This window comes from Danio rerio, chromosome 11 (assembly GCF_049306965.1).
Source record: "Danio rerio strain Tuebingen ecotype United States chromosome 11, GRCz12tu, whole genome shotgun sequence".
In the NCBI taxonomy this organism is placed as follows: domain Eukaryota; kingdom Metazoa; phylum Chordata; class Actinopteri; order Cypriniformes; family Danionidae; genus Danio; species Danio rerio.
This window is the reverse complement of record NC_133186.1, coordinates 26,163,207-26,185,753: the sequence shown is the minus strand read 5'-3', so window position 1 is coordinate 26,185,753 and position 22,547 is coordinate 26,163,207. Positions and strand designations below refer to the sequence as shown.

The 22,547-nt window shown below is 34.7% G+C and overlaps 1 protein-coding gene across 49 annotated transcripts in view; it reads right to left on the bottom strand.

Moving 5' to 3' along the window:
• pnp4a (purine nucleoside phosphorylase 4a) overlaps positions 1-22,547 on the bottom strand; it is a 253,971-nt gene that overhangs the window by 178,550 nt on the left and 52,874 nt on the right. For 28 of the 49 annotated variants that reach the window (XR_012386749.1, XR_012386750.1, XR_012386751.1 and 25 more), the window contains one exon: positions 8,656-8,820. The gene's annotated coding sequence lies outside the window, so the exon portion shown is untranslated. Of the gene's footprint in view, positions 1-8,655; positions 8,821-12,020; positions 12,063-22,547 lie in introns of those variants that run through there. The other 21 variants (XM_073915733.1, XM_073915749.1, XM_073915734.1 and 18 more) reach the window with 1 other exon arrangement.

Genomic DNA, 22,547 nt, shown 5'->3' with positions numbered 1-22,547 from the left:
TGCTGTGAGGCGACAGCACTACCTACCGCGCCAGTGCTTCGCCCCAATTCACAGCAAAACAACTTTACAATGAGTACAATTGTTTGTATTCAATACTTTATTGCTATTCTAATTTTCCATTTTCCATATCTGCAATGCCTGTATTTTGGCATTTTTTTGCAGTCCACTTGGAATACAACTTGGAAATAAATGTTTTCTTTATTGGCATTGATTGTTTTGAAATTCAAATGGCACTAACATGTCTGTGTTTTTATTTCTGTAATAAATATGGCTATCAAGTCAGGATCTTGCTGGTTTATTGTACGTTGTTTACATGAAGAAATCTGTGTTACAAGTTAAACAAAAATTCTAATAAACAATTATATTTTAAATTTAAATAGTTTTTGTCTTGCATTTACATTAATTTTACATAATAGCCATTGAATAGCCAAAATGATAAGTTTCAGCCTTGTAAATGTGATTAAAATTGTGATTAATTAAAAAAAAAAGTTTGATTAATTAGTTAATTTTTTTAAATCGATCGACAGCACTAAATAATATACATATTCATTTTTTTATTTAGTGCACAACAGAAAAATATAACAGGTTTATTTTAATCTATAATTTTAAATTTAAATGGACAGCTCACCAAAAGTATATATATATATATATATATATATATATATATATATATATATATATATATATATATATTTCTGACATCGTTTACACACCGTTTACTTGTTTCAAACCTGGTTGAGTTTCTTACTGATAAAAACAAAACTATAAAATTTGGAAATCAGCAGCCAATGGCATCCATAAGAAAAACACAACATTCTTCAGAATATCTTCTTTTGTGTTCAACACAAGGAAGAGTCTAAAGCAGGCTTGACACAAGTAGACGATAAGTAAACGCTGAAAGAATGAAACATTTCGAGTTAACTACCCCTTTAAATGTAACTGTATCCCCCTGCTTTTCTGACATGTAGACAACATTAAAATAAATAAGCTGCATGTATTCTCTGTGGTGTTTGTATTGTTGACTACCACTGAAGCATCAGATTAGAGCTGATGTCTGTGTCACGCTGATGTGATAGATGGAGCCAATCTGGATTGAGTCTGTCAGAGATTGACTGATACGCCACCATCCACCAACATCTGTCTGTCAAACTCAACAACCGCTCATTGAAAACAAATAAAATAGACACCGGCACAAAAGCAGTAAAAAAAGAAGGGTTTGTCACACAGTTGTATATTAGAAAATATTTATATATTTTTAACTTATACTTTTACCTAATACAAATAAATTCAAGTTTATCTGAAAGAGGCACATGTTCTATCTGTTTTGTTATTCTTTAAACTAAGAGACTATTAAACAGATTCAGGGTTTTAATTTAATGATCTAGAGGCAAAGTCTAAAGCGCATGGTGCAAAAGCATTAAGGGCATTTCCGAATCCACTTTTGCTATTTTAAGGACAGAAAAAGACGCTTTGCACCCTGGCACATGTTCTAACAGGGTTGTGCTTATTCTCTTAATAAGTTATGGATAAGATTTTGAGCATTAAACCATTCAGTCTCATCCCCCATTGCCTATAAGAGTCAGTTGCGTCAAGCCATGGTGCATTTGCTCTTTACATGGCGGACTTTGTAAGTGGAAAAACTGAATGCTTCACTTGCGAGAAAACAGTTAAACAGAGCATCTGCAGCAGGGATAAAGAATGATACACCTCCATCAGCCTCTTTACTTTCTCTTTACTTTTACTTTACTCCTTTAATTTCATTGATAATGAAACGGTGTTGTACGCACTCCACTGTAGATATCCATTAGCCTACATATTTAATTTAATTTGTTAAGAGCAAAGATTTGTTTCAAAAGTATTTCTAAATTCAGTTCTACTTTCCAGCAAATGAATAAATGAACAATTAACCAAGTGTCATCAAACTGAGTTATATACAAACACACGTCTTATTCTTATGCCACATAAAGTGATGTATACGTCTCCAAAACCCGACAAGTAGACAAATCTAAACTGCAAATTGTCATCGATAAACTGAAAAAAGCCACCCAAGGTGATGAAGGCATGGAAGCAGTGGTTTTTATGTTTATGTAGTAAATAATAAATGTTTACATTTGAATCCTTTAATTTATTTTCATATGTAAAGATATTTATGTATTGCTGTACATTCTGTGTGAATTAAGCAATGTGTAAGCAAGCATAGTGGCATAACTAACTGGTGCTGCGCTGGACTTAAGACCAGCTTTTAGCTGGTCAATGGCATGGTCTATTTCAGTTCCCCAAAATAGTATTTTAATAATAATGCAACAGTTCGCCTTAACAGCAACAATGCACCTTAACACGCCTCTATTTTAGACCAGCACACCTATGAGTCCACGAAGTTGTGCAAATTAATTTGCCATTTAAACTGTATGGTGCAAAATGTGAAATTTATAGTTGCACTGGACGGAAAATAGCAACAAAACGATTCATACATGTCTTGCACCTTTGCGCTGGGTGTATAATACCGCCCATAGTCTCTAGTCTCAAGTTTACTATATAGCTATTGATTAAACTATCAAAAAAGTGTAATTTAATAAGCTCATCAGGCAGCAAATTTACACAGAATTACAGAGCTTTTGCAAACACATTGAAGGATTCGGATTTCTGCTTTCCAATCCGTCTCATCATGGACCAACGTTTATCTTTTTTATCATCCTGTTTCTCAGTATTTAACTGTGAATTGATTTTAATTAATGAATGAGTTAACACATTGCTTAATATAAGAATGTTCAGTGCATTTGCCTGTCTCTTTATAACTATTTTCAGAAGCCACCAATCTAGGTCAGAGGTCACGGAGACCTTGAGTGGAACTGAGGGCTGAGGACCGGAAGCAACTGTTTCTATTGTTATTTCTTTGAGTTAATACTATCTAAAATGTCTAAAGTGATTTAGCTATTTTTACGGTCAATTCTTTTAAAGTGATTCTACTTTAAATTCAAGACAGACTTTGTGTAGTAAGGAATTATAACTGCCTGAATGTAGATTATACCGGTTTTTAACCAGTTTTGATAAAGACGGCTGAGAGTACACTCAGCCTTGGATAAGAAACAGATTATACTTTGTGTGTGTGTGTGTTCTATTTGATTGTTGATCCATTTCACAGGTCTGGAGTCAGCTCTAATCAGTCTAAAGGATGTCTGACGTTTATGTTAAGATATTGTTCAGAATTGTACGCACGAACCCCACGTGAAAATTTTCCTAGTCTATCTGTTTTTTAACCAATCAGGTTAGAACTTCTATATGTATGACGCAGTTAATGACGCTATGTGAGAGTATAATTGTTATTGATTGGTGATTGTAAGCAGAGCGGCCTAGGAACTCATTGCGAGTGTTGAAGCTGGCTTCTGTTGATGTAACTGCAAACTATCTTCAGTAAACTTGATTTATTTATTTAAATCTCTGACTCCGGCTCTTCTTCATCTACCAGACTGGTCATTCTTTGGGTTAAACTGTATACAATCCCTACTACATGCACATCACTACAACATGACGCTTTCTTAACAGCTTAATATCTCCAAATTATTTAAAAGTGAAAAAAAAATTTTTTTTTTACTAAAGACAAAAAATGTACAATTTATGCTTTTCCCTAATTTCTGTTTAATTGAGAGAAGATTTTTTTAACACTATGCCTAAAAATAATAGTTTCAATAACTCATCTCTAATAACTGATTTAATTTATCTTTGCCATGATGACAGTAAATAACATTTTACTAGATATTCTTCAAGACACTTCTATACAGCTTAAAGTGACATTTAAAGGCTTAACTGGGTTAATTAGGTTAACTAGGCAGCTTAGGGTAATTAGGCACGTTATTGTATAAAGATAGTTTGTTCTGTAGACTGTCGGGGAAAAAAATGCTTTAAGGGGCTAATAATTTTGTCCTTAAAATGGTTATTAAAAATTAAAAACTGATTTTATTCTAGCTAAAATACAACAAATAAGAAGAATCCCTTAGAAGAAAAAATATTATCAGATATACTGTGAAAATTTCCTTGCTCTGTTAAACATCGTTTGAGAAAAAGTAAAAAAATAAAGGGGGGCTAATAATTCTGACTTCAACTGTATGTTCAGTCATATAATTAATTACAACCCCCTATGGAGATTTTTATGTCATTTTATGATATTTTAAGTAACTTTCCCATGTTTAGAAATCAAAGTTGATCAACCTCAAGCCTATAATCAAGCCTTTAAAAGATTTTGAAAACAATCACAAACATGTTTACAAGATTTTCCATTGTAATCTTACTTTAAAGCTTTATTTGTCATATTTCAAACTATTTTAAGTCATCTTGAAGCCCCCTTAAAAAGTTTTCTAATGCCCCCTAGTGGACACTGAAATATGTCCAGACAAAGAAAAAAAAATGACATTCACTAGAATAAAAAGCCTGACAACTCAGCTCACTCTCCTCTTCATAGGTCAAGAGTAAAAATGTAAAAATAAAACACATGTGTACATTTAAAGCGTTACCAATGAAGATATCTGATAATCCAGCTTGAGTTCATTAAAGGAAAGTTTATGAAAAGTACAACTGGTCAAAGAGTGCACATATGCTAAGCATTTGAGATCTTATGATTCAAAATAGCATGCTTTTGTCACACCAGTGTTTGTGGTTTTTTCCAGCTGTTTGGGGACCGGCTGGGTTTGATCGCTCTAACACATCCCTGAAGCCCAAGTGGATTTCAGATATAGTTTAAGCTTTAATGAGCCTGAGCCTGAGCTGCATTCCCTCCCATCCTGCTGCTGAAAAGCATGCTCCATTATTTAAAGCCATTACTTCACGTCTGAAGCACTCGTCTAAATGAATGCTGGTCTGGAAAGACAGTCAAGAGTCGGATCCAACAAAATGAGCTATTAAAGCCAACACAGAGACCCGCCAAAGCTTCAGTAAGTCAGCCTGGCGATGGATATTAACGCTACTACATCTGCCACTGAAATGCAAAATGCCATTTATTGCAGTTCACTTAAAAAGACGGCACGGTCCAAATGGATTTTATAAGTACAGCGCAGTTGCATTGTGGTAAGGTCATTAGCTGCTATTTGAAATAGTGGTCCGAAAATGTGGCTGAAAATGTGTCTTTAGCTTCAATTACCACTTATAAGGGTTGAATTGCACTAGGCAGTGGATTGAACTTGAAATTGATCAAACAAAAAACTACAAAGCACAACCCGGAGTTAAAAATATTCTGGGTTTTACGCAATTTCTTCATGTTATGCCTAAACACATACTGGTTAATTGTAAGTTGTCCCATATAAGCTCATTTGTCCTATTTGACAGCTATTCCATCATAAATAGTGAAAATAACCCAGCGAAAAAGGTTTTAAGATCAAGTGGAATCCTCTGTTGGGTTGTCGCTTCGGTGGACTTCAGCTAATCAGTTTTAGCCACAGCTAAAAATATTTTTCAACATGCAGCTGTACAAGAAAACATACAATATGACATAAGAGAAGTCATCTTTTGCTACTGTATTGTTTTTAAATAGAGAAAACATTTTACAAGTTATTTTTATCCTAAATCTTAGACCTATTCTTGAAACAAAAAATGACCAATGAGGAGGTGTGAAGCACCAAAAGCGGCCTATATTAAAATTGATTTGAATACTATTTTGGCTATTGTTGTTATCCATGAATTTTCAAATGTACTTTTTTTACAAACGAGGCAAGAAAGTTGTAAAGCTCTACATTATTGTTATGTTTTAATATTTTTTTCTGTAAAATTGAATGTGCTGGCCAGTTTGCCTTATTAGGTTATTTACCTAATAAGTGACAATAGGCTAATTTTTTAAAAACTTAAACAGATTGGTATATTTTTTTGTAAAATTATGTATGATGTAATAAATTTGTATGTAAATTAGTTCTAAATCTTTGGGAATAAATTTTGGTACATCAAAAGATGTGGTTATGATGATCATCTGACAAGGTAATTCAGCTAAAAATTGTGCTAAAAATGTCACCTAAATTCAGTAATCATATCTCATAACTAAATAGAAAATGAGGCGTATAATTACAAAATGGTCCCCTTTTTGAGAAAAATGCACCACATATTACACCAGTCTGGCTACGGGCCTGCAAAATTACATCAAACTGACATTAAAAAACATATGCAAAATGCAAATTGATTTCAAGCCAAAACCATGACGTCCATTTGACATCGGCACAAAAAAGTATTATAATATAAGAAAGGTTTTATTCATCTGAAAGCTTCAACTACTTTACAAATTTACACTGGATTTTGTTTCTCTACAATGCATGTAAATTACCTTGATTTAAAACAACATCTAATTGACATCTAATATTGGCATTAAAAATATCAATATCAATTCAGGACAATTCTGTAATAGATTTTTCACATGTTTTTATGAAGCCAATGTGAGATCAAAGTAGCCAATTGACATCAAATCAATTTGCATTTTAAATGTTTTTGACATGTTTTTCGATGTTATATCTGCATAAAGGTGTCCGTTGGGATTATTAATGATTGTAAACTGGTTTAAAGTTAGCATGAAAGTGTTTTGCCATGAACCTGTTAGCATGAAAGTGATGCTGAAAGTGCAAACTTTGGTACATTTGAAGAAACAAAAGTTATTTCCTCAAAAATTGTATGCAAGTTTCACAAACAATAACAAATAACAAGTTAGATAATATCTGACATTTCAAAGAAAAAAAATTACAAAAAGTTAATTTAGATGAATTTTACAGGGCATCTATGATGAAAATCATCTTTTGTAAACTGTTTGGCCAAAACAATAGGATCCAAATCCCTCCCACTTTGAGGCCCACCACAACGTGACACAGGAGTGCGTTCTACCCCGTCCACAAAATTGATTGACAGACATGTGTTAACATGTCTCCCTAGTAACCCATATAATCATATCAACAAAACAGGACATGCGCAAAGCAACTGGGATTAAAAGATCTGATCAGCTCTCAGTGGTCATCCGCACCACAAGAATGAGATTTACAATGATTTCAGAACAGTGTATGTTTGTAATAAAGAGAGTAAAATCAATACGTAATTCATCACCACAGCTGCATAGTGTCAGTAAAATTATATAAGGAGACACTTCCGTTCCGGTTTGTGATATTAAATCAGGTTTATGTTGTACAATAACATTACGGATGTCCATACAGCAGTGGATTATAACGTGTATCCTGTCACATTTGCCGTACAAAAACAGAGCAAAGCTTAACCTGTGTGTGTGCGCGTACGAACTTTAAAATGACATTGTGTGTAACTCATCGTTGCAGAAAGGCTTGAATTAACTCCACAACAAATATATCAAATAACAATTGGGAAAGTTCTTACTGTGGTAAGGGTGATCTGCTTCATTCTTGTATGTCACTGTGCTGTTTATCTATGTGAAGGCTACACACATCAGAGAAATACTGAGAGATCTCTGTAGCTTAGACACGCATGTGGGAATGGTGGGTGGGGAGAACAAGCTCATTTGCATTAATGGCACAAGAAACAAAAACAGCTACAATGTCCTAATAGCTTAAATTTTCCAGATTTAAAAAAGGTATGATAAATAATCTGCTTGGTATTTTGAACTGAAACTTTTCAGACACATTCTGGAAGACTCTTTTGAAAAAGAGGTAAAATAGGTGCTCCTTAACGGATAGTTCACTCAAAAATGAAAATGTACATGTAAGCAATAAATTAATAAATAAATAAAGATCAAATTAAATCATGTAAAATATATATAAAAAATTTATAAATACTAATTACAATGCTCTCACATTTGGTGTTGGGATTTGGGGGTGTCAGTGAAAATGTAAAATATTAGCAAAAAAATGTTTTGACTGACTAGCCACATGTATTATTAGTTGTTATAATTGATCCTTTTTTGTTTTTCATTTAAATACTCATTGGGAGAGCCCATGGAGTGTTACTAGGGGATATTACAAGACTTTTTTGTCCATATTTTCATGTAATCATGAAGTTATTCTTCGCCCAAAAAAGAGTTAAAGTCATTACATTAGATAACAGCACATCATTGAGTCTGCCTGAGATGACCACACAAATAACTTAAGAGGAGATTTCCGAGTTTAAAACCATTGCTAGTATACCTCATTAACCTCGGTGCTGTAACTATACCACTCCACTGCCAAAAAGCATTCAAAGCATCAGGCATTATATCAATGGCAATCATGATTACTGCACGACTGAGCTATTAAAACTTCTTTAGGGATTTCACAGACAACCTCAACGGGCCTTATTTATTAGTTCATTTAGCACCTTATTGGTGCAGCCATTAGTGAACTACAGGTGAACTTATCAGTTGTCTTTCCAGAGACATCAATTACTTCATCCATTACCCCGGAACAGTAGGCAAAATCCAATTTTAAACCCAATCAAGACAGTCATTAAACAGCTATTAGTGACCAGAAGTGAGATCTCAGCAACAATCTAATCGCTCAGATCTTTACTGAGATGACCCACGCAATGACCTCATCACTGACCCTCCCAAAACTCACCCGTGACCTTGTCATTCGCCTCAATGACAGAGTCACGTATAAACTTATTGATTACCTCGCTGCCAAATTGTGAGTTGGATGATCACACTGTGAAATTAACTGCCCTTCAGAGTATTACATTTAAGTTTTAAATTCTTACCTGACGTGTTGATATTTAATGGACATGTGATGAGAGCCTGTGGACTGCAGGTGAATCCATGCAAACACAGATGACCTCATGTTTACTGGAGCACATGTGCAGGATCTGGTATCCCAGATTGTTGTGGGAATAGTGCCATCATGAGGACTGGCCTGTAAGTAATGTCTGTGGAGGAAGGATGAAATACATAAACACAAAAAAAAAGTATTTAATTTAATTTAGCTTTACATTTTAATTGAATTTTTGTTTTTAACCATGATTTTCGAAAGATATGCATACATGTAATTTATAGCATAAAAATAAAGATATTTTACCCTTTTTTTAACATTTTATTTTCACAAGTCAGGGTTCAACGCTAAGGATTTTTCCTACTGGCCCGATTGGACCAGTGGTTCAGATTTTTACTTGCCCTGCCAAAATTTTCACTGGCCCTACCAAAAAAAAAAAAAAAAAGAAAAAAGTTCATTGCTATTTCTTTGCCACATATATTAAATAATGTGTCACAAAATAATGTCTGTAAATCTAGAATTTAAATATTTGAAAAATTTTAAAATATTTAGCAGTAAAATATAGCGTGTGGAAAATGTGCAGGTATTTTTTTGCAAAACAAAAGGTAGCTGACTTAAAAGTGACGACAAACTAAGCAAAACATCACTTCATTTTTTTCATCGTGTTGTACCCATGTACAGGTTTCCACAACGTTAGAAGCAGACATTTTCTTTTAACCTCATAATTTGATGTTGCGGTTATGTTGCTGTCTAAAATTTAGTGATAAGGCAGCACTGCCCAGATCGGGCCAAAAAACGAATCTGTCTACTGTCCAGACTCCCAAGCATCTCTCGGCCATCGGGTCATCCTTATTGTTGAGCCCTGCAAGTTTAAAATTCAAACCAGGTCCACTTTATATGATTTGATTCACATAAATTCTGCATAGTTGATTAGTAAATAAGACATCTTGTCTTTGACCTTGAGTTGTATAGCTATTTTATTATTAATTGATGTATTACTGGATGATGTGGTCACTATTACAAATAAATTAAAGGAAATTCATTCTAATATTCTGTTGCTTACTTTTTAGTAAATCAATAAATGATTAGCAATCACCAGTCAGAAGAGCCAGAACTATCACCCCCCTTCAACTGATCCAGAATGCATTAACAAGAATGGTCATTAACAATAAAAATAGTACATTAATAGTACAAATAGTAAATGTCATTGTACACCAATTTACACTGCTATTGGCTTTCAAATTAATGATGAATCGTGCTTTTGATTAAAAATATAGACAAAATATTTTTAAAGACTTTTAACTTTATTACTATTTCCTGTTGGTGAAAAGCAGTGCAATCATTACAAGATGCATGTAAGATTTTTTATGTATACTTATAAACACTCATGTATATCTTAACACTAACACTCACACAAGTTTTCTGTTATATCTATTTTTTAGATTTTATTCAAATCTAACCACTGTGCACTGCTCAATTTTACTACTTTTTGTTAAGTTAGGGATGAAAACATCCAATAAATTAAACTGCTGTGAAAATGTCTCAGATCAGTTCTGATCAAAACTACTAAATTGTGAGTAGAAAATAAAGTAAAAATTAGAGGATTTGAAATCTTTAATTGCCAAATTTATAAATGGTGTCACTCATTTATTGAATAAAAAATACAAAATGGGGTATAAGTTGTGGACTGGATTTTTTTTTTTTTTGCTTTTATCACAGTCTTGGATAATACATGATTATATGGTGTTGTGGTTTTATAATCAAAAAATGTGGTTATAATGAAAGTCAATGGGGTAAAAAGTGAAAAAATTCATTTAAAAAAAAAATTATCTTACCACATTTCATTTTATGAATTTCTAAGCAATTTGGTAGTTTTGATCAGGAGGACTGAAGTTGATTAACAGATGTATGCAAAAAATAAAATAAAATAAAAATGTTTTCATTTCATCCCGAACGTAACAAAATGTTAGTAAATTTGACCAGAGTGTATCGTAGAATTCTTTTAAAAATTCAAAGCATTTTTTCAAAACGTGTCAAAATAAGATTTGTCACTAAAAATCATTTTGTTAGCTGAAACCCAGAAAATGTTATGGCCAAATTAGAGTATTTTTTACAGACGCTATAGGACACATTTGTCAATACTTAGGTCACTTTTGCAAAACTCTTTACACAATTCTCCTAACCAACTTTCAGCTTGGCAAAGCAGTTCATTTCACATTCAAAATGCACTACAACTACCAAACCCCTTTATTCAGGTCTCAATTAAACTCATTCTTCCAGAACACAATCAAAGGTTGACAGCCGACAAGCATACTTTGTCGCCCACAAAACAATGACCTAAAAAAGCACTAACAACATTACACTTGTAAAACAAGGACACAGCTCTGTTTATAATTGCAATATATATTGTTTATGACTGCAATATATGTTACTGGAAGGAATCAGATATTATGTAGAATTCGTCAATATTTTATGTTGTTTATTTATTTATTTATTTTTTGCAACAAGTAATACCAAAATACAAGAATCTGTATACACACCGTCCACTGATACAGATACAATAGTAACGCTAATCTGGCTGGTTAAACTGCTTTTTAGATTTTAAATATGTTTCAATAAAATATTGCAATTCAATTTTGCGGTCTTATTTAGTTTTGCATTGTGTTATTGTTTTGAACGTTTTGAAACCAGTATGTAAACACGTAAAAACTGTGCACACAATGATTTTTGTTAGTTGTTGTGTCTGAATGAGAAAATAATTCATGAAATTTGAGAGATGTAACGTTAGTCATTGAATGCATTTTGTTCCATAACAATAATTGATCCTCAGTTTAGTTCACATACACTTTCGATGTTGACCGCACTAGGCGGTATAAGATTTTGGCGTATGATAACCTTGGATAAAAATATCATATTTTACGGTATTGTTACTGCTCTAAAAAAAGTTCATTTTTTAAATGTCTGGGTTAAGAACTATAAACTTTTTCCCCTTGGTTGATTTGTGGTTAAAAAAATCATTTATAGTAAAATTAAGGTTAATTTTGGTAAGAGAGCACTTTTAATGGCTTGATTGCTCCCATTGTTCTCGTTCGGATAAAAGTGTATGATAAATGATAAATGTAATGTAATTAGCCTACTTTCGTTTTAGAAAAATTGTCCATAACAAACAGAAACTGCTGGCGAAGCAGCAATATCGGCCTTCCCTCCAGAGATGTTACAACACAAGTTACTTTCTTTGGACTAGTTAGATCATGTATTTATCATAGGTACAGCACAAGTCTCGTGCTTTTACCGTGTGGTAACGACTGTTTTGGATATTTTGGTCTCGTACGTCTATCTAAATACATAAACACTCACCATAACATACGAAAGTTCTGGTGCATTTTTGCTTCAAACCCTAATTAGAGAAAGAAGATGGCGCTAACTTTAAGACGTCACGCCAAAACATAATTATCATAAATACAATAAATATCAATCATTAAAACACAATACTTAAAATACATATTTAGTTGCACTGAGAAGAACACTTTTAAAGTTTTTCTTTAAATATAAATGAATGAGTTTGACAGCACTAAACTCATAATTTGTAGACACTAGTGTTACATATCTTTAACCACTAGATGGAGATATAAGCATGATATTAGGCAATCTGGAATAAAATCCTGACTTGAGTGTCACTATCTAACTTGTTTTAATTATAAAACCACATAATCACATAACCAGCTCCAAGTTCATTAATATCCAGGTTTACTAGGACAAAGCCAGCTTTTTTTATCTTGTAACACACTTAAAAAAGAACCACAAATATAACTATGTCTGCCCTGGGGATTTGTCTGCTCTTCCTCCTTTGAAAAAAAACAAAGCTATAAAGTGTCACACAGTGCACACAGCTCTGATGTGATGTGCTGATGTCTTGTGTAATGAGAGGGAAATGAGTCTGATTCATTTGCAGGGGTCAGTATTGAGTTGAACTGTGGATGCCCGTTTTCCCCACTGATTTCCCTCAGAGCGGCTTCTTATAATAACACACACACACAAACACACCACATCCTGCATCCTGCTTCAGCCGAGCACTCCTGTCAGGAAGCAGATCTCTAATAAGCAGAGGAGGAGCTGTGTGTGTGTATGTGTGTGTCTGTGGAGGAGCCTATTGTGTATCTGCATCAGCCTGTAATCACGAGGAGTTTGTTTCTGCTGGTCAGAGATTAATGTTTCAATCTTCTGCTGCATCAGGACTCTCAGTGTCATTCCGCATACTTATATGATATATGCATTAAACTTTAGATAAATATGAATATATTTGTGCATTGTGAAAATCCAATTATTGTTTTACAGCCTATTATTAACTTTTTTTGCATATTGCCTAAACAAAAATACCATTAAATATTATGATATCCTTCTGTGAGCACTTTGAATGTTTAATAACAATGATGCAGGGAATCTATCAAATAAAAGACAATAACCATGATTGATATAAAAAAGTTAACTATATAAAATAACTAAATACTACAACAACAACAACAAAAATAAACAAAAACTTTTTTACACCATTAATCCAAAATAAAGCCTTTTAAATCAAATAAAATAAAGATGGATACGTAAAACTTAATTCATTCATTTTCTTTTAGGCTTAGTCCCTTTATTAATCAGGGGTCTCCACAGTGGAATGAACCGGCAACTTATCCAGCATAAAATGTTATGTGCAGCGGATGACCTTCCAGCTGCAACCCATCACTGGGAAACACCCACACTCTCTCATTCACACACATACACTAGAGCCAATGTAGCTTACCAAATTCACCTATAGCGCATGTCTTTGGGACTTGTGGGGGAAACCAGACTACCCTGAGGAAACCCATGAGAAGACAGGGAGAACATGCAAACTCCACACAGAAATGCCAACTGACCCAGCGAAGGCTCGAACCAGCAACCTTCTTGCTGTGAGGTGATCGTGTTACCCATTGCGCCACCGTGAAACCTGAACAACTAAAATTAAGAATATAAAATAAAATAAAAAATAGATATGAAAACATCTTTATATACGCGTTCACTTTAGATGAGTTACAAAACAATTTACAATTAAACACAACCTACAATTTACTACCAAATATTTCAGGTGAATCTTTGTCAGTAAGTGAGAGTCAGAGATTCAGAACCTTGGTTAAGCCTCTCATCCGAAAGACGGCGCTCACTGAGCAGTATACAGTCCCCTTATTTTACTGGGGCGTTAGGACATATACAGACCGTAGGTTGAGTGCCCCTCTGCTGGCCTCACTAACACCACTTCTGGCAGCAACCTAGCTTTCCCATGTGATTTCCCATCTAGGTACTGACCGGGCACAGCCCTGCTTTGCTTCAGTGAGGACCATGTGAGAGTTGCAGAGAGCTAGCTGCTAACTAGCTTGCATTCCATTTTATTGGAAATGCATTCCAGTTAGAATGTTTAGACCCTCACTGTACAAAGTATGATAGAAAACAATGTTATGTATAATTTATAGCTATCATTTATACTTTTAGATATTTATTACTGGGGCCCTAAGCGGCTGCTTACCTTGCTTATTGGTTAAATCTGCCCCTGGCTATATATCAGATGACCTTGTATAACAGGAACTAACCTCATTGTCATTTACATCATGCTTTTCACCCTGCACACAGGTGTGTATTAAGTGATTTTAACAAAATGTCCTAACACAAGCCTTTTCGTATCAGGGCTGAATGTGCTGAAGTCACACTCAACAAAACTCAATAATAGGCCCATTATGTCATGTGCAGCAGTGCAGTGGCGCAGACAGGAGCGAGTGGGAGGGAGAACGGGCGAGCGAGGATATAAATGACTGTGAGAGAGAGAGAGAGAGAGAGAGAGAGAGAGAGAGAGGACCAGAGCTGCACATCCTGTGCTCTGTTCCGCTCACATTTCACATGACCTGAGAGGATGTTGAGCAATCAGCAGAGGTACAGTATAAATATACACATATTCACATTGACCAGATCAAAAACCAAGGCGACACATGCAGTAAAGGAAAAAAACATATGGACACTTGCACAGCCAGCCACATGCTCATGCTTAAAGAATAAAAAAGTTTAAGGGCTCATTACATTACATGTCAATAATGAAAATCAAAGTAAAACATCATCTGCATTAATAAACAAAGCATTTATTTAATCTAGCTGTAAAAACAAGTTATTTAACTACAAGCTAATGTGACGTCAAAGAGGGACTTAATTTGCAAAGACACCACCTCCACAGCATGGGCTCTACCAATATATTAATTAGTTCAATGGCAGACAGTTGTCTAGATGCAAGCATTGGGTTGCATTGCATCAAAAGCAAAATAAAGTTGATTATAATCATTGTTGCTTTCTGAGACCACATACAGTGTTCTGTTTTTGATGTTCTCCTTGAGTGTGCTGACAATTTAATTCATTTTTATTTCTGTAGTGCTTTGTACAATGTAAATTGTGTCAAAGCAGCTCAACAGATGAACCTTTTTTTCATGAAGATGAAACTGCTTCATTCCAGTTTTCACAGTTGAAGTTCAGTTTAGATCAGTTCAGAACAGCAGCAACCAGTACTTGACTTTAACAATACTTTGTCAGTGAATAGTGTGGGTTTATATGAATTTTGCAATGCAACGCTGTGTAATAGCGTCCCTTCATTGCTTCCTATTAAATGACATTAGCCAATATAAACATTGTTCATTCACTGACAAGCTTTATTTTTTTTACTGGCTGTTTACAATATGTCAACAGCCTCCCTGCAGTGTTTTTGTTTTTGTTTTTTGTGACCATTATTTGTATAATTTTAATGTTTTGACATATCTTCTTTTTGATGTTACAATAAAGCCTCAATTATCTATGCATTTATCATATTTAGTTTCTTTTCACCTATGCTCCAAATATTGACAAATGTCCTAATTATGTTGTGAAATATCTGATACTATGATTGTCAGATATGTGTAGGAACATGTGTATGGTCCTTTAAATGGTTTATTAATGATAGTATTATTATTTTATCTATGATGGGTGATGGGCAGGCAGTTCATTCTGCTGTGGCAACCCCTGATAAATAAGGGACTAGGCAGTGGGAAAATGAATGAATGAACAAACGAACGAACGAATGAATGAATGAATGAATGAATGAATAAATGAATGAATGAATGAAAGGCAGTGGAGAAGAGAGGTGAGAGCTGCTAGATTTACAACGTTTAATCAATGTCTCCTAAAAAATGCAACTGAATGGCTGTTTAACTGGGAGAAACATAGAGTTAATGTTTTAATATTCTAAACAATGTGTATCTAAGGTGAAAATGCACAACGTCTTGTTATGTCTAAAATAATTATTTTTGTCATCTCTATAGACATCAGCATATATTTTACAAACCATAAACATGATCTTTGTGCAATTTATTATATGTGTATTGAAATGTCTGAACCCAAATAATATTAGTTTGAAAACACTGATAAATTGTGACTTCTGACAAGCACTGCATATGTCTTTCTCTGGCTCAGTGCGAGACATCATGGGAAAGAAGATTTCAGTTTAGTGTCTGATCATGTAACACACTGAAAGGTCTAATCACACTGGTGTGATTGCGCACTCTAAGGACCAGCCCAGACTTTAATCAAAGGATTAATGGTTTTACAATTTTTAATAGGTTTTAGAACGCTTTTTAGAACTTCTCTCATATTTCAATTTAGTTTCTGTATATGTATTTAAAGGGCACATTTCGTGAAAATCAACTTTTGTAAGCTGTTTAGGCAGAGATGGAAAGCAGCTGGGATTAAAAGTTCTTAGCTCTCTGTGATCATCTGCACCTCAAGAATGAGTTTTACATTTTTAAAATGTTTTTAAAACAGTACATTTTTTGTAAATAAAGACAGTAAAATCAATACATAATTCATCACCACAGCCGCATTATCATATTAAATCTTGAAAAAGGGAGTAAAATAGGAGCCCTTTAAAAAATTACATTAGAATTAAACTCCGTAGAACATCAATAGCATGACTCCTTTAAAAATAACATCCGGACATCGCCTTGAATGTGCACCTTTCAAGACTATTTTCCATGAGCACAAAACCTGGCTGCAGTCCCAGATGAAGGCATCCTGTCTCTCACATAAACACATTTTGCTGACCTGCTTAACACATATATCTTAGCAAGAGGGTAATTGACATCAAATTTCATGCAGCGACAGCAAAGTCCAGTAGTGTAGAATATTCATTTATAACTTTCAGAAGTATTTATTTTTTATTTCTGTTGTGCATGTAATAGTGGTGCATTACATAAACATTTATATTACTATTGGCCATAAAGATCAGACAAACCCATTCACAGTTTCAGCTACAGATGTGAAACAGGAAAATACATGCTGTTAGCTTTCTAAGGAACTGAAGTTACGATTTTCCCATGGAAGGTAATAAAACACTCAAAAACTCCTATGTTGAGGAAAGGATGTGAAGCAGAATATCATAAAGACTTAAATGGCTTCTTTTCATTTGAGTAGTAATCACCTAGCAACCAATGAAAAAATCTTAGCAGCACTCTAGAAACACACATCCGCAGAGTGAGTTTTCCAGCTGCAAGTACTAACATTTCATAAGTAAATTGTTGACTTATAAATCTACTTATAATCTACAATATATATTAAACTAGAGATCTCAATGGATACTTCTTTATTAATTGATTAATATGTTCTAATCACACTGGTATGATTGTGCACTTCAGGGACCAGCCCAGCCTGATAACATTGCTGTATTATAAGCAACCAAAGGATTGTTGGTTTTATACTTTTTACTTGGTTTTGAGACACTTTTGTAAACATTTTTTATAGTTTAATTGGAGAAAATAAGCATGCGTTATAAATGTGTTTCAAAAAGTATATAAGTTTGAAGTATACAACATACTTTGTAGAAATTCTGTTAAACTGCGCAACCTAAAAAGAGACAATGCTAATCAAAAGCATAAGAGTGGCTCACTGTGGAAGAAAAATGATTGATTTGACTTTATTTGATATTTTTGCATTTAGGAGGAAAACAGCTTCTTTATGGATGTGGCAGATGTGAAATTGCCAGTTTTGTGACTTTGTTAAATCAAATATAATTGTTTAAAAACACTGACAGAGACATTTTTGACAATTTTTAGAGTACTTTAAAATACAAGCCTACACTCAAAAAAACCTATATAGGGTACAATTTTTCACTTAGACTTAGAAGGTTCTTACATTTTTGTCAAAATTGAGTTATTTACATTTTCTTATTAAATGGCTACTTATTTACAATATGTGATGTTTGTTTACATTTTAAGACTTTTATTTAAAAAAAAAAAAAAGGTTTTATCTAGTCGTACTCTTGCTTGGCTGTAAGGTTCTTTCTGTGAGCCAATCAGCATTTTGAATGCGAGCGAGAGGACCAATCAGGATCAGCATTCTTTGTCATTCCACTGAAATGACAATGCATTGTTGTTTATTTTTAAATATATTCATTCATTCTATTTGGCTTAGTCCCTTTATTAATCAGGAGTCGCCACAGTGGAATGAACTGCCAACTTATCCAGCATATGTTTTACGTAGTGGATGCCCTTCCAACTGCAACCCATCACAATGAAACACCCACACACTCTTGCATTCACACACAAACACTACGGACAATTTAGCTTACCCAATTCCCCTATACCCACATTTCTTTGGATTGTGGGGGAAACCGGAGCACCCGTAGGAAACCCACGCAAAAATGGGGAGAACATGCAAACTCCACACAGAAATGTCAACTGACCCAGCTGGGGCTCGAACCAGCGACTTTCTTGCTGTGAGGCGACATTGCTACCCACTGTACCACCGCACAACCCCTCTAATTAAGTGAATGTAAAATATTTTTTTATTTGTGTATATATAGTCAGTGAAACATTTTTATTACAACAATAAATATGACCATATTAATTACATAAAATAAACATCTACCCTGGACAAAATATTTAGCACAGCCTTGTATGGTTAATTAAAACAGGAAAAAATATTCATCCTAAAGCATAGGTCTCAAACTCAATTACTGGAGGGCCACAACTCTGCTCAGTTTTGCTCCAACCTTATCAAACACAGCTAATCCAAATAATCGAGGTGTTCAAAAGAGTCATGAACACCTTCATTCGTTGGATTAGCTGTGTTTGAATAGAGTTGGAGCAACACTGTGCAGAGCTGCGGCCCTCCAGGAATCCAGTTTGAGACTTCCTAAAGCATTAAATAACGTTATAGAAAGCAAAATTTTTTACTTTCTCAAACATTAACTAATTTTTACAACACCAATTTTTTATTATTAAATTAATAAGCAGACTGATTGTATTTCTTGAAAAGTAATGCTTCAACTAATGAACAGCCAGATAGAACCTTATAATTCCAAGTGGAAATTCATTCATTCATATTCTTGTCGGCTTAGTCCCTTTATTAATCCGGGGTCGCCACAGCGGAATGAACCGCCAACTTATCCAGCAAGTTTTTACCCAATTAAAAACTACCCAATTCACCTGTACCACATGTCTTTGGACTGTGGGGGAAACCGGAGCACCCGGAGGAAACCCACGCGAAGGCAGGGAGAACATGCAAACTACACAAAGAAATGCCAACTGAGCCAAGGTTCGAACCAGCGACCTTCTTGCTGTGAGGTGACAGCACTACCTACTGCGCCACTGCCTTGCCCCAAGTGGAAATTACTTTTTAGAAATAAAAGGTTTTATCTGCATTTGCCCTGTATTTTTACCCCAATTTGCAAGTTTAAGAGAATTTTTTATTGTAATAATTTACATTTAAAGTACATTTAGGGTCTCTGTCATGTTAATCTGTGAAAGAGAACTGTTACACACATATTGTTTGCTATATGGTATGCAAAAAACTTTGAAGCTCAATATCTCAAAATTATTTAGAACACAGACAGAGTCTTTTAATTCCAAGGCAAGGAAATGTCCAACAAGTGTAGTTTCCAATGTATGTATTCCGTAATCTCACTCCAAACCTTTTCGAAAATCAGTGCTTCTTAAGAAGCATCCCATGATTACAGGCAACATTACCTGCAGCCCTTTTAAGTGCTGTTTATGTCATACGGAATAAATGTGGGCCTGTCAACAAAGCTGAAGTATGTGCATATTACACAATAGTGTTTGTGCATGTGGAAATTTCTCCAGCAGGCCAAGGGCTGTGTTTCGGTTGACCACAAATAGTTTGCTGATTGTTTCTCAGTGAGAGAGTTAACGCTTCTGGCACGGACCCACACTGAAGAAGGAAATACAAATCATGACCTCACCCACCAGCTATTCCCCAAATACCATATACATTGAAGCAGAGTGTATAATAATGTTATTTTGCATCTCAAAATGCCTGGATAAAAGCTTCATGCTGCCTTGTGACAGAAAGGAAGTCACTTTTGTAAAAATTGTGTTCGAACATCATCAACATTCATTATACAGTAATGAAAAATTGACCAACTGAAGTGTTCACAAATGCTAAAAATGAATTTCATCATCACTATTCAGATATTTTACAATATATACAACATTTACTCAAATGTAGATGGCTAAATATGGACAATGTTTTCATTTTATGAAAGAAATGTAATGTTCACCACTGGATTATTTTGTTCAACTTGTCCACAAAACTAAAATATTGAATGAATCATTTATGTAGGAATCGTTCATAAATAAACATGCTTAATGTTAATGTTTTAAAATACTGATGACAAAATGTGTGTATCTTTGTGTATGGAAGGCAATCCGGGACAAAATCTTTTAATTGAGCATGTGCAGGGCCGGAGTGGGACTTCTTTTCAGCCCTGGAGTTTCAAGCCTCAGACCGGCCCACCTTAGTTCACGACTGACTATATTGAAATAAGGTCATTTTCAATTCAGTTTCTAATTACACTATCACGTCTTTTTTTTGAGAAAACAGCTGCTTTAGAACTTCAAATGTTCAACAACCCTAACAGTATTATATGTCTTAACAATAAAAATGAAAAAAAATAAATAAATACTCAGACGAGGCTTAAAACCCAGGTCGGCGTCGTCGAAACCTAACGTGCTAATCACTCGACCACTACAGTTATGTGATCATTAACCTGCAGGCTGCATCCTGCTCACGAGGCTGCGAAAAAATAGATAAAAAGAGCAGAGCTGCGGTAAAATATTGAATAAGAAGACTGTGGTCAAGTAAATAAATACATTAATTTAAAAAGTGTGACTGCTGAGAGCAACAGAATCTGGAGTTAGGAACACCGGCCCTCACGGCCAAAAAACAGACCGGCCCACCGGGAATTCTACCGGTCCTCCCGATTAGCCAATCAGGGCCTGAGCATGTGAAATGTTATCTTGTCAACATCGAGATAACTCATCAAGTAGAAAAGCCAAAGGTATTTGCGGATGTGATGATGTTGATATGTGTACGAATATCAGATGCCACATTTATTTACTATTGTAATATTATACATACTGACATATAAGCATGCAAAAATATCAGGCATTTTATCATCTTCCATGAAAATTGCAGCGTCAGCATAGTCAATAGTCATGGTCTCTCTGTAAAAAAAATTTTTTTTGAAAAATTCACTAAACAAAAAAACAGTAGCAGTGGTTTCCAGAATTTTACCATTAAAATACACATTAGAAACCATAAAATCAGTGTCTAAACTTACGACACACTACAGTATTTCATTCAAATATAGTGTTTATACACCAATGTTTTGAAGTACAAACATCTACAAATTGTACTTTTTTTTTACACAGACATGACCACAACCACAATCAAATTAAATTAGTAATAGAAAGCACTAAACACCCTCATGGCAACACATGACACTAAAGTAATTCAAAGAACATTATTTATCAACATTATATTTAAAATTAAAGTCTAATGTTGTCTAACTGAACTAAAATGAACCATAGGAATGCCACTTTATTAGGTACAGCTGATCAACTGCTCATTAATGCAAATTTCTAATCAGCCAATCACATGGCAGCAACTCGATGCTTTACGACATGTAAACATGGTCAAGATGGTCAGACAGGCTGGTCTGAGTATTTCAGAATCGGCTTATCTACTGGGATTTCATGCACAACCATCTCTAGAGTTTACAGAGAATGGTCTGAAAATAGAAAATATCCAGTGAGTGGCAGTTTTATAGCCGCTAATGCCTTGTTGATGCCAGTGGTCAGAGAAAAATTATCAGACTAGTTTGAGCTGATAGAAAGGCAACAGTAACTCAAATTACCACTCCTTACGTTACAACCAAGGTATGCAGAAGAGCATCCCTGAACGCACAACATGTCCAACCTTGAGGCAGATGGGCTACAGCAACAGAAGACCACACCGGGTGCCACTCCTGTAAGCTAAGAACAGAAAACTGAGGCTATTCACACAGGCTCACCTAAATTGAACAATGGAAGATTGGAAAAATGTTGACTGGTCTAATGAGTCTAGATTTCTGATGCGACATTCGAATGTTAGGGTCAGAATTTGGCATCAACAACATGAAAGCATGGATCCATCATGCCTTGTATCAGTGGTTCAGGCTGCTGCTGGTGGTGTAATGGTGTGGGGGATATTTTCTTGGCACACTTTGGGCCCATTAGCACCAATTGAGCATTGTTTCAACAACACAGCCTACCTGAGTTTTGTTGCTGACCATGTCAATCCCTTTATGACTACAGTGTACCCATCATCTGATGGCTACTCCTAGCAGAATAATGTGCCATGTCACACAGCACAAATCATCTCAGACTGGTTTCTTGAACATGACAACGAGTTCACTGTACTCAAAAGGCCTCCAGAGTCATCGAAACTCAATCCAATAGAGCACCTTTGGGATGTGGTGGAATGGGAGATTCACATCATGGATGTGCAGCCAAC